This window comes from Schistocerca serialis, chromosome 1, assembly GCF_023864345.2.
Source record: "Schistocerca serialis cubense isolate TAMUIC-IGC-003099 chromosome 1, iqSchSeri2.2, whole genome shotgun sequence".
Taxonomy (NCBI): domain Eukaryota; kingdom Metazoa; phylum Arthropoda; class Insecta; order Orthoptera; family Acrididae; genus Schistocerca; species Schistocerca serialis.
In genome coordinates, this window is record NC_064638.1 from 944,069,579 (window position 1) to 944,081,704 (window position 12,126).

Here is a 12,126-nt window from a genome sequence, read left to right on the forward strand (position 1 = left end):
CCCCTAGAACTTAGAACTACTTAAACCTAACGAACCTAAGGACATCACACACACCCATGCCCGAGGCAGGATTCGAACCTGCGACCGTAGGAGCAGCGCGGCTCCGGACTGGAGCGCCTAGAACCGCACGGCCACCACGGCCGGCTTCGAACACAGTGAAGTAAAACTCCTGGCTTATGCAGATGATACACTGTTGCTGAGTGAAACTGAAGAAGAACTAAAAGACATGTACAGATCTCTCAGGCACAGTGCCAGCAAAATCGGCCTATTGATTAACGGAGGGAGAACCGCATATATGGAAATAGGTCGAGTCATAAACCCAAATCCTTACTTTGAAATTGACCAACAATCTAAATTCAGAAACGTTCTCCAGTTTAAATACCTTGGATCACGTTTCAACAGTAAAAAAATATCACAACAATGGACATAAATGAAGGAATAGCCTCAGGGTCAAGATGTATGTACTCACTGAGCAACCCACTCAAAAGTAAAGCTTTGTCAATCACCACTAAGATGAAGATATACAACACTATTATCCACCCCATAGTACTATATGGCTCAGAAAGCTGGACGCTTACAAAGAATGAAAGAGAAAAACTGAATGTTTTCGAAAGAAAAGTAATGAGAAAAATCTGGGGACCTGTGTTGGAGAATGGTGCATGGAGAATTCGAAAGAACAATGAAATTTATCAGTTAATGAAGCAAACCACTATCATCCAGAAATTTAAAAGTAGGAGACTGCAATGGGCTGGACATGTGGCCAGAATGGAAAACAACAGGATCACCAAGAAAGCATTTGAAGGAACTCTCCAGGCAACAAGACCATTGGATTGACCTCATACAAGGTGGAAAGATGACATAGAGAAGGACATCGCAGCATTAGGAATTTCCGCAGGGTGGAGAGGGCTGCGAGAGATAGAAGGCGGTGTAAGCAGGTCGTTGATGCAGCGCGTGGTCTACAGGGCCTGTGATCGCTGAGAAGATAGATAGAAAATCTGAACGTATTCTCTGGTCGCACCTTGTACTTTCTTGAACTCCTGCAAGATGATAAGACTGCAATGAGACCCTCGAAAGCAAATGAGGTACTGTGTTGTGGTGTGGACCACGCAAAAGTGGGGGAGGCGGGCAGCAGGCAGGTGCGCGCACCGCCGCGCCGGCCGGCGACCTCCGGAGTGGGAGCGGCGGCGTGACTTTCTAGCCGCTGGCCGTGCCTCCGCTGTAAAAAGCGGCGCGGCGCGCGCGCGCGCTCAGTCGCCGTCGTGATGCGGCGCCCCCAGCAGCTGCCGGCGCGCGCGCTCGCCTGGCCCTGGTCGTGGTCGTGGCCGCAGGCGCAGCCGGCCGCCGCCCCCGCCGCCTCTGCCGCCCCCGCCGGCCTCGGCGTCGCCACCGCCTCCGCCGCCGTCGTGCTCGTGCTGCTCGCCTCGCTCAGCCTTCTGCCCGCGGCCGCCGCCGCCTTCTCAGGTCAGTCATACGACCTCTCACCGAATCCAATTTGCACAAAATCGCGATTTTGGGGTGGCTGTTTTATCGGCAGAAAAAGGACCTAAAGCTCGGGACATCAAAAAAGATTCGTCGAGTCCGAGTAGTACTCGCGCACTGTGGGTTCTACATCTACATACATACTCCGCAATCCACCATACGGTGCGTGGCGGAGGGTACCTCGTACCACAACTAGCATCTTCTCTCCCTGTTCCACTCCCAAACAACGAGGGAAAAATGACTGCCTATATGCCTCTGTACGAGCCGAAATCTCTCTCACCTTATATTTGTGGTCTTTCCGCGAAATGTAAGTTGGCGACAGAAAAATTGTAGATCTACTGCAGTCAGCCTCAAATGCTGGTTCTCTAAATTTCCTCAGTAGCGATTCACGAAAAGAACGCCTCCTTTCCTCTAGAGACTCCCACCCGAATTCCTGAAGCATTTCCGTAACACTCGCGTGATGATCAAACCTATCAGTAACAAATCTAGCAGCCCGCCTCTGAATTGCTTTTATGTCCTCCCTCAATCCGACCTGATAGGGATCCCAAACGCTCGAGCAGTACTCAAGAATAGGTCGGATTAGTCTTTTATGAGCGGTCTCCTTTACAGATGAACCACATCTTCCCAAAATTCTACCAATGAACCGAAGACGACTATCCGCCTTCCCCACAATTGACATTACATGCTTGTCCCACTTCATACCGCTCTGCAATGTTACGCCCAAATATTTAATCGACGTGACTGTGTCAAGCGCTACACTACTAATGGAGTATTCAAACATTACAGGATTCTTTTTCTTATTCATCTGCATTAATTTACGTTTATCTATATTTAGAGTTAGCTGCCATTCTTTACACCAATCACAAATCCTGTCCAAGTCATCTTGTATCCTCCTACAGTCACTCAACGACGACACCTTCCCGTACACCACAGCATCATCAGCAAACAGCCGCACATTGCTATCCACCCTATCCAAAAGATCATTTATGTAGATAGAAAACAACAGCGGACCTACCACACTTCCCTGGGGCACTCCAGATGATACCCTCACCTCCGATGAACACTCACCATCGAGTTCAACGTACTGGGTTCTATTATTTAAGAAATCTTCGAGCCACTCACGTACTTGGGAACCAATCCCATATGCTCGTACCCTAGTTAGGAGTCTGCAGTGGGGCACCGAGTCAAACGCTTTCCGGAAGTCAAGGAATATGGCATCCGTCTGATACCCTTCATCCATAGTTCGCAAGATATCATCTGAATAAAAGGGCGAGTTGCGTTTCGCAGGAGCGATGCTTTCTAAAGCCGTGCTGATGCGTGGACAGCAACTTCTCTGTCTCAAGGAAAATCATTATATTCGAACTGAGAATATGTTCGAGAATCCTGCAACAAACCGACGTTAAGGATATTGGTCTGCAATTTTGAGGATCTATCCTTCTACCCTTCTTATATACAGGCGTCACCTCCGCTTTTTTCCAGTCGCTCGGGACTTTAAGTTGGGCAAGAGAGTCGTGATTCGGTACAAAGGTAATTATGAATATAGGTAGTTCATCTATTCCGGGAATCGAGAATCTCGAAGATTTTTGCCTGTTATCAATATTAATACTGGAAAGATATCGGTCACAATAATACCAAGACTGTATCAGAATTTCTACAGTAGTTCCTAAGACTAGCCTGCACATACAGAAACCAGCGAGCAGAGGACTTAAAGTTTACACGTGCAAAGAGAGAAGATTTCATAAAATATGTATTTGCTTACTTAAATATGATTACAGTAATTCACAAAAAATAATGTTTTTCGTGATGTAACTACAAAACAACAATTTTAGAATTTTTTCCTTTACTTGTACTTCGAAACCTTGCTTCTTGCCAAATTTCGTGATTCCAGGCCAACAGGAAGTACCCTGCAAGTTTTGATGAGTGAGTTTGCCAGTATCAAAATACGTGACATAAATTGCCTGATCTTTTGACTGTATTGACTTAGCAACTTCAATTGTTTGCACCACCAACGGACCGAAGAGCTCATTATGTGACTCAAATTTCAACTTGATACATCTACTCGTTCCTGATAAAACGGGGTCTTAAAAGAGAGATAGAGAGAACAAAAATCACAAAAAAATTTCGTACGGGATAATTACAAATTAATGTTTTTTTCGGATTTTTACTTCTACTTCTAAATGTTGCTTCTTCCTAAATTTCATGATTCTAGGTCAACGGGAAGTACACTATCGTTTTCTACGAGTGAGTTCGGAGTATCAAAATATGTAACATAATTGACCTATCTTTCGACTGCATTGTCTTAGAAGCTTCAGTTGTGTTCACTGCAAAGGGGCCGTAGACCTTAGTATGCAACATAAATTTTAACTTGATATGTCTACCCGTTACTGAGAATAATGGGTCTTAACAGACGGACAGGCAAAACAGAGAGACCGACGGACAACGAAGCGATCCTCTAAGCGTTCCGCTTTTACCAATTGCGATACGGATCCCTAAAGGCTAATTTTCAATCATTCCATCAGTACTTCCTTATAACATGTTATGAACGAAGTTGTTACACTGGTACAACACCTACAGGTAAAACAGATTTATAGGGTCTCAAAAAAATTATATGTATATGTATATATATATATATATATGGTCAAAGGGCTCTAAACACTATGCGACTTAACATCTGTGATCAGTCCCCTAGACTTAGAACTATTTAAACCTATCTAAGCTAAGGACATCACACACATCCATGCCCGAGCCACGATTCGAACCTGCTACCGTAGCAGCAGCGCGGTTCCGGACTGAAGCGCCTAGAACCGCTCATCCACAGCGGCCGGCTATAGGGTCTCCTTACAGCTTCTAGTTTGAGATGTTGCTTTTGGCTCTTAATATATACAAGGTGTAGTGAAACCTATACAACAAATGTCTAGGGATGATAGATCACGTCAAGGGGAGGAACGTTTTTTTGGAGACAAAATATTCACTGAAACTTCCCGGCCTTCTGTGTTGACCATGGCCATGAGGGCGGCAGGGTGTAGGTGTTCTGCAGCCTGCGAATGTCCTGTGTTGCGTTTATAATCCAGTCTTCTGCTCTGTACGTAGGGCATTACGCCAGGCAAAACTTAAGTTCCCAATTCGCTTCGAAAATAAATTTTTCTGCTCAGGGACGCTCGTTCTTAAAGTTTTTTAATAAAAATAACTTTATCACTTTGATTCAGCAGGTGGTATGCAGCACACCTGATTGGCAGACCCTGCTAACCGTGTCTAATCTCGTCGTCCCAGGGTCGTCGAATATTAAAGGAACCTAGTGTTGCCGGGAAGCGTCAGCAAACATTTTGCCTCTGACAGAGGTAGTTCCCTACCACGCGATCTTTCGACCCTAGACGTTTGATGCAAGGACTCTGAAACACTGCATAGATATAACTTCGACCCATCATGGAATAGGCATTGAATCTGTTCCGTTCTCACTAACTATCTGGACATGTCTCCCTAGGTCTTCCAACTTATCTTCTTCCCGTCGGTCTATGAGCTAACGCTGATTACGCAAATAGTTTACTGTCCGTTCTTTGTACTTGTTCGTACCAGATGTTGCGCTGTTTAGTTATGCTGCTTTCAATTGGCCCTACTGTTAGTTGTCATTGCACTCTTTCGATTTTTTTACAGTCCGTTCTTGAGTAGCTTTTTGTTGTTCTTGGAAATTTCATTTCTACACTTTCTATCTTACGAGATGTTCTTTATGTAGGTATCCAGTATTCACTCCTATGAAAAATTTCTGGAAGACCTATAGCTTTATGAAATTTTACTCTCGTTTCTTGTCTGGTTTTATTTTTAAATATATCGTGGGTGGTGTCACATATATTTCCGAATGTAGCCAATTTTACACCTAGATCTTTATTACAGTCTATGAAAATTTGACATCCAAACTAAATGAAGGACGATACATTTTTCTAAAGTCACATTATCCACAATGGTTCTGAAACTGAACGGAACTCTGCCGAGCGGGTCTAGGCGCTTAAGTCCGGAACTTCGCTGCTGCTACGGTCCCAGGTTCGAATCCTGCCTCTGGCATGCATGTGTGTGATGTCCTTAGGTTAGTTAGGTTTAAATAGTTCTAAGTCTAGGGGACTGATGACTTTAAATGTTAAGTCTCAAATTGCTCAGAGCCATTTGAACTATCTGAACCGGAACTCTGCCCCAGAAAGCCATCACTTTAATCTTGGTTTCAAGGAAATGCAACATCACATTGTTCACAAAGGTAATTTTGGTGGGTCATTGCAGTCTGTAAGTTCTCTTTTTCTCGTTGCAATATTACGATTAAATAAGCATTTAACATGATATCTTTTCATATACCGTTTGAATACCTAGATATGTCACGGTTAGGTGGGAGTGAAAGTTGTGTGTCTTTTAACTAGTCTCTGAAGCAGTTAAAGTTCTCGCGCATCTCGCCACCCTGAGCTACAGTGCTTTTTTCGTAGCAAATGCTATATCGGTAGCGCTTAGTTAGTGGAATTCAGGATTTGTAACAAATTTCTGGAAACATAATAAATTGTAGAAACGATAAGAGTTCTACGGTCCATGCTTTTTACCAGTCTGATCTGTACTGCACGTATGCAGTATAAACAAAGATATTTTGCAAAAAAGAAAAAAGTCAATTTTTCATCTGACTCGTATGCTCTCCTATCAGTGGCAAGTATAAACAAAGATATTTTGCAAAAGAGAAAAAAGTCAGAATGAGATTTTCACTCTGCAGCGGAGTGTGCGCTGATATGAAACTTCCTGGCAGATTAAAAATGTGTGCCGGACCGAGACTCGAACTCGGGACCTTTGCCTTTCGCGGGCAAGTGCTCTACGGGGAGTGAGTCGTGCTTGGGTAGCTCAGTTGGTAGAGCACTTGCCCGCGAAAGGCAAGGGTCCCGAGTTCGAGTCTCGGTCCGGCACACAGTTTTAATCTGCCAGGAAGTTTCATATCAGCGCACACTCCGCTGCTGAGTGAAAATCTCATTCTGCAAACATGTCCCAGGCTGTGGCTAAGCCATGTCTCCGCAATATCCTTTCTTTCAGGAGTACTAGTTCTGCAGGGTTCGCAGGAGAGCTTCTGTAAAGTTTTGAAGGTAGGAGGCGAGATACCGGCAGAAGTAAGGCTGTGAGGACGGGGCGTGAGTCGTGCTTGGGTAGCTCAGTTGGTAGAGCACTTGCCCGCGAAAGGCAAAGGTCCCGAGTTCGAGTATCGGTCCGGCACACAGTTTTAATCTGCCAGGAAGTTTCAAGAAAAAAGTCAATTTTTCATATGACTGGTATGCTCTTCTATAAGAAATACTTAAAACGGAAAAACTCATGCGTTAAACGGTTAAATACGACGGTTCACATGCACAAAAATGAATTGTATGTTTTGTGTTCTTAAGAATATTAATGAAACTTCGAAACTAAGACGGGCCGATCTTAGGATAGTTAGTGTAGCTACTTAATACATCTGATTAGCAGATAGGTCTACTTCATTCAGACTGTATTTACTGGCTTTCGGAATAGATACACTGGGCGTCCCAGAAATATTACGACAAACTTCGAGGGGTTGTAGAGCGTGTCTGAAGAAACAAATCGAGAATAGTAACGAGTAGGCTAATCAGAAACGTCATCCAACGACGCTACAGAGCGTCAAAGTTACAGGCGCCGGCTCCTGCCGCTAGGTCACCCCTTCAGTAGCAAACGTGACTACTCGTTGACGGACGCTAGGCAGATGTCCCGCAATATTGTTTGTTATTCAGCGATCGCGACTGGTTTCCACGCTCGCCAGCAGAGGAGATGGAGCTACCTGATGTGTAGACAGGCCCGGTCTCCGACGAATGCGATTCTCTGTTGCTTTGATGGATGACAGTTTCGGACACAGGTTACCACCTGCGAAACGTTCCGCAGTCACGTTTGCTGCCGAAAGGGTGCCTTGTGACAGGCGCCAGTAACTTCGACGCTCTGTAGCGTCGTCGGATGATGTTTCCGGACACGGATCCCTATTCTCGATTTGTTCCTCAAGACACACTCTACAGACGCTCGAAGTTTGTCGAAACGTTTCTGGGACACGCTTTATATTCTATAAATTACTTGTCAGCCGTATTTCCACTGACAGAACAAATTGATAATGTGAACGATTGTTCGCCACACACCAAAAGTTCACTCCGATTTTTATTTTTTATTTTTTCGCGCTATAAACGAAATCACGAAGCGCTCACAGGCAAGGAACCGAAACACAGTACTAACTGATGCGCTAAGACAAGTCACGTCCAGTGGATGATGGAGAACAGGAGTGGAACGCCGGGGGGGGGGGGGGGGGGGGGAATAGAAGAGAGGTCAAAACACTATTCAGAAAACAGTGGCGTTCGGTGTGGCGGTAATAATGCAACAATGGAGGCCACGCGGCTGATTGTCTTCGAAACTTGCTAGCGACCTCCTTGTGCACCGTATGGTTACCGCCATCGTAGCATTCAGAAACTCATCTCGGAACTTTCACGTACTCGACCATTTCTGACGCTGCGCGGGATTAGCCGAGCGGTCTGGGGCGTTCCTGTCATGGACTGTGTGGCTGGTCCCGGCGGAGGTTCGAGTCCTCCCTCGGGCATGGGTGTGTGTGTTTGACCTTAGGATAATTTAGGTTAAGTAGTGTGTAAGTTTAGGGACTGATGACCTTAGCAGTTAATTCCCATAAGATTTCATACACATTCGAACCATTTCTGAAGTGAATATGCGTTATATTTAGAATTGTTAGCACAGCCCAAAAGTCCGAACATATTGCGCCAGTGTAACGTTTACGCGCGACTGATCATGACACCCCTAAAAATTGGTGCATCTGAGAGCACTAGTCACACACAGCGACTTTCAATGTCCACGTAGCTTTCTGTTAACGACCCGTTTCGGCACTTCTTTGTCTCATAAGGACGATATTATTTCTGTAAATTATTGAACTTGATTCATTGTTCGTTTCATAGCTACAACAGTTAGGAGTTTCTCTTGGATGTGGAATGTATCGCAAAACCATAAGAAAGAGTACACAGTAATAAATATTGTTATGTTTAACATTCATTCCACAGATAGCAAGTGGAGTCTTCTGCAGACTCAATGCTCTCCAGCTAACACGAAACTCAGGAACATAATTTGTACTGACTAAAATGTCGACACCGGCTGCGTAGGAAATATTTTAAATTTATTATGCCGTTTCGGTACGGGGCCACATACTCATCGTCAACGGAACGCTGTCAATATCTTTATGTCAGTCGTAATCGTTATGAACAATCTTTGAAATACGAGTTACGATTGTGGTAGTACTGTAAATGCTTCATCATGTTAAAAACAAACGGTGACCAAATGCGCGAACGCCCGTATAACAACTAGGCTCAGTTATTCTGGCCTTGTGCTTCGCTCTGTTAATACGTTGTCTGATGAATAAATTGGGTTCTCCCCTGTGTTCTATAATTTAGATACACTTAACTAGATACAAATGATCATGACTGGATTCGCGTCCTGTAATTAATGTTGTAGGTTTAATGTAAAGTGACATACTGTGGTAAATCATGATTTTTCTACAGAAATTTCCATTAATATACAAATGTGTACTCACTAAAATGCGTAAAGTAATTCCTAGGCTATAACAGCTTAATATCGTCAAAAGAAAAGTTTTCATTGTGTGCGTGAGTCGATCATATTGTTGCAATTATTTTACAATAGCTAAGCATGACATATAACTCATATTTTTGTGATGTCATTATTATTAAGAGCATAAAGGAATTAGTTGTAGTAAGAAATTTGTAACTGTTCAAATAATTTACGGGTTTGCTGCCGGGTAACGTCGTCGACCACCGCCGATATTTCGACAGCAGCACACCCTGCCATTCTCAAGGCACAACAGTTGTGCCTGGAGAATGTCAGGGTGTGCTCCTGTCCAAATATCGGCAGTGGTCGACGGCGTTACCCGGCAGCAAACCCGTAAGTTATTTGAACATTCAATTCGCCGGGAAAAGTTAAGGTCTCACAATTCGTATCTGGATTATAAAGAACTTACAGTCAACCAATCTTCGCGCTCCTTTTAAAATATACATTATTAGTAGGTATGATACCTAAGGTTTCTGAGAAATTATTGAAAATGGGTACTCCTGGACAAAGTACACGGTTTGGCTCACAGACATAACTCTTACCCTTTATGTAAATTGTTCTTATCCGTAGTATTTATTGTGAAAACTGAGCTGTTGAAGGGAAGGAACATGTGTTTATAAGGCAAATTTCGGTAGGCTGTTAGACTATTGTGAAGCGGAAGCAAATATAATCGACTCTTAGAATTGACTTCTACAGGACAAATAATACATCTTACATTTTCAGCCTTAGGTTAGCTTGAGAAATTACTCCAAAATATGTTTCTGTGTGACACAGTGAAATAATAGCAAGCCATCTGTACAAGCTTCTATAATTTTATGTCATCCACCTGAGACAATATTCGCGCTACAACATTCAAATAAAGGTTTGACTAGCTGTTACGGCAGTTCTATTATATGTTCCTCCCAAATGAATTTATCGCGAAGCTATTATTCAAGAATTTAACTTTTAAGTTTTTTGTATGAATGTTACATTTTATCCGTATTTTATCCATATACTAGTTGCAGCTTTCTTACCGGTTCCGAACCACACACAGCAAGTTTTTTCAGATTTTGATAAATACGCATCGAGTAAAAGTTATCTAACAACATCCATGAATACACGCTCTGCTATCTGTCGCAATATTTGAATCATCTACAAACGAAAGAAACCTGGCATCTGGCAGTTTTACAGATGAAATATTTATAATATACCAAAGACAAAGCAATGGCGTAAGGTAGAACCTTGGGAGACATCAGACGTAATTACCTTCTAGTTGAGTAATGAGTCATAGATTAACTTATGAGTCTGCCTTATTTAAAAACTTCTTTCATGTTAGAGAAACATGACTTAAACTACGACGGTGTGCTGAAAAGTAGTGCCCCCGAATATTTTATGTGGAAACTCTTAAAGCTTTTTCAATAAAACAAACGTTATTAACATTATAAATCTTTTTTCTTCACGTCTACATATTTGCAGCCCTCTGCCGCTAGAGAGTTACGATTCCTAGCTTGTAAAACAGTGGTCTTTAACGTAATTATACAGGTGCGTGAGAAACAGCGTTCTGTGATGGGGTTCCGAATTGGAAGAGATCGTCCACACATGGAGCACCTCGTCCTTCAGCATCACAATGCCAGACCACACACGAACGTTGCGACAAGTGCAACAATCCGACACAATGGTTTCACTGTCCTCGATCGTCTTCACTACAGTCCCGACTTGGCCCCTTCCGATTTCATCTGTATCCAAAGCTTAAAGAACACCTTCAAGGAATTCACTTTGGTAGTTGGAAATTGTACAAGCAGAGATGAGGTTGTGGCTCCGACAACAAAGTCAAACCTTCTAATGACGGTATCAACAAATTGGTGCTCGTCACCAGCGTGACTATATTGAGTAAACATGTAGACTTGAGGAATAAAAATGCAGAATGTTAATGATGTTTGCTTCATTTAAAAAGTTCTAAGAGTTTTCACATTAAAAATTCGGAGGCATTACTTTTTACGACTACCTCGTATTTTCCAAAGTTACCTACGACGCTGTATAATGCTAATTTACTGAGACGGTTGCTGTGATTTGAACTGTCAAATGCCCATAACAAGTAACTGAGAATAACGTAACCTGTACTTCTTTTATGAAATGCATTATATTATAGATGTCACAATGTTTGTTTCAATGTACGTTTGTACCCGTGCATGTGCCTGTAACTTTTCCGGTTAGGTTGTTTTCATACGACGGAATCTGGGAAAACTGTCGTTTACACTCAATCAGTTCGCCAACGTCCCATCCATAGCATCGATGACGAAGCGAACATACGACTTCACAGCCTTGTTCAGTTAGCAGTACTGCAACAATGAGGTATTGGACACAACAAACGCACAGAAAGACAAATCAAGCTGTGAGCAGGACCGCGACCGTATAAGGCTTCACAGATTTGATGAGTGGCTCCAAAATTACATCGCCGTAAGTATAACCTAACTGACCAGTTACAATTTAAGATTAATCTACGTTCGAACCTAGTCACTGCCTCTCATAAAAACGCTCAAATTTTTTAAATACCTTGCACCTGTCACGCACCAACTCAAAGCTTTCATCTGCTTGTCATACTTTTGCAAATCCTTTGATTACCACGATTAACGAATGACGAATTGAACCAACCATGCCGTATCAATACCAGACATGATATGGTAAGAGGTTAATAAATCGTGTGATCATACAGCTCGTGGTAGGCAATACAGAGGTTACTGGTACCCGCATAAATGAATGTCATGTATTGAAGACAACGCTTTGGAAACTACTCGGTCCAGTCATACTAATGTGATCACCGCCTATGTTCGACGACAGTGTGCAGTGACCACTCACAGACGGCAGTTGGTAGCACTAGCACTGGAGGGTATACAGGGAGGTCCATTGATCGTGACCGAGCCAAATATCTCACGAAATAAGCGTCAAACGAAAAAACTACAAAGAACGATACTTGTCTACCTTGAAGGGGGAAACCAAATGGCGCTATGGTTGGCCCGCTAGATGACTCTGCCATAGTTCAAACGG

General features: G+C 43.2%; 1 protein-coding gene across 1 annotated transcript in view; it reads left to right on the plus strand.

The window, feature by feature from the left end:
* The first annotated feature begins 1,372 nt into the window (after positions 1–1,372).
* The window catches only part of LOC126412518 (acidic phospholipase A2 PA4-like), a 221,180-nt gene continuing 210,426 nt past the window's right edge, over positions 1,373–12,126 (plus strand). Inside the window, exon 1 of the mRNA XM_050082151.1 lies at positions 1,373–1,461. The gene's annotated coding sequence lies outside the window, so the exon portion shown is untranslated. The remainder of the gene's footprint in view (positions 1,462–12,126) is intronic.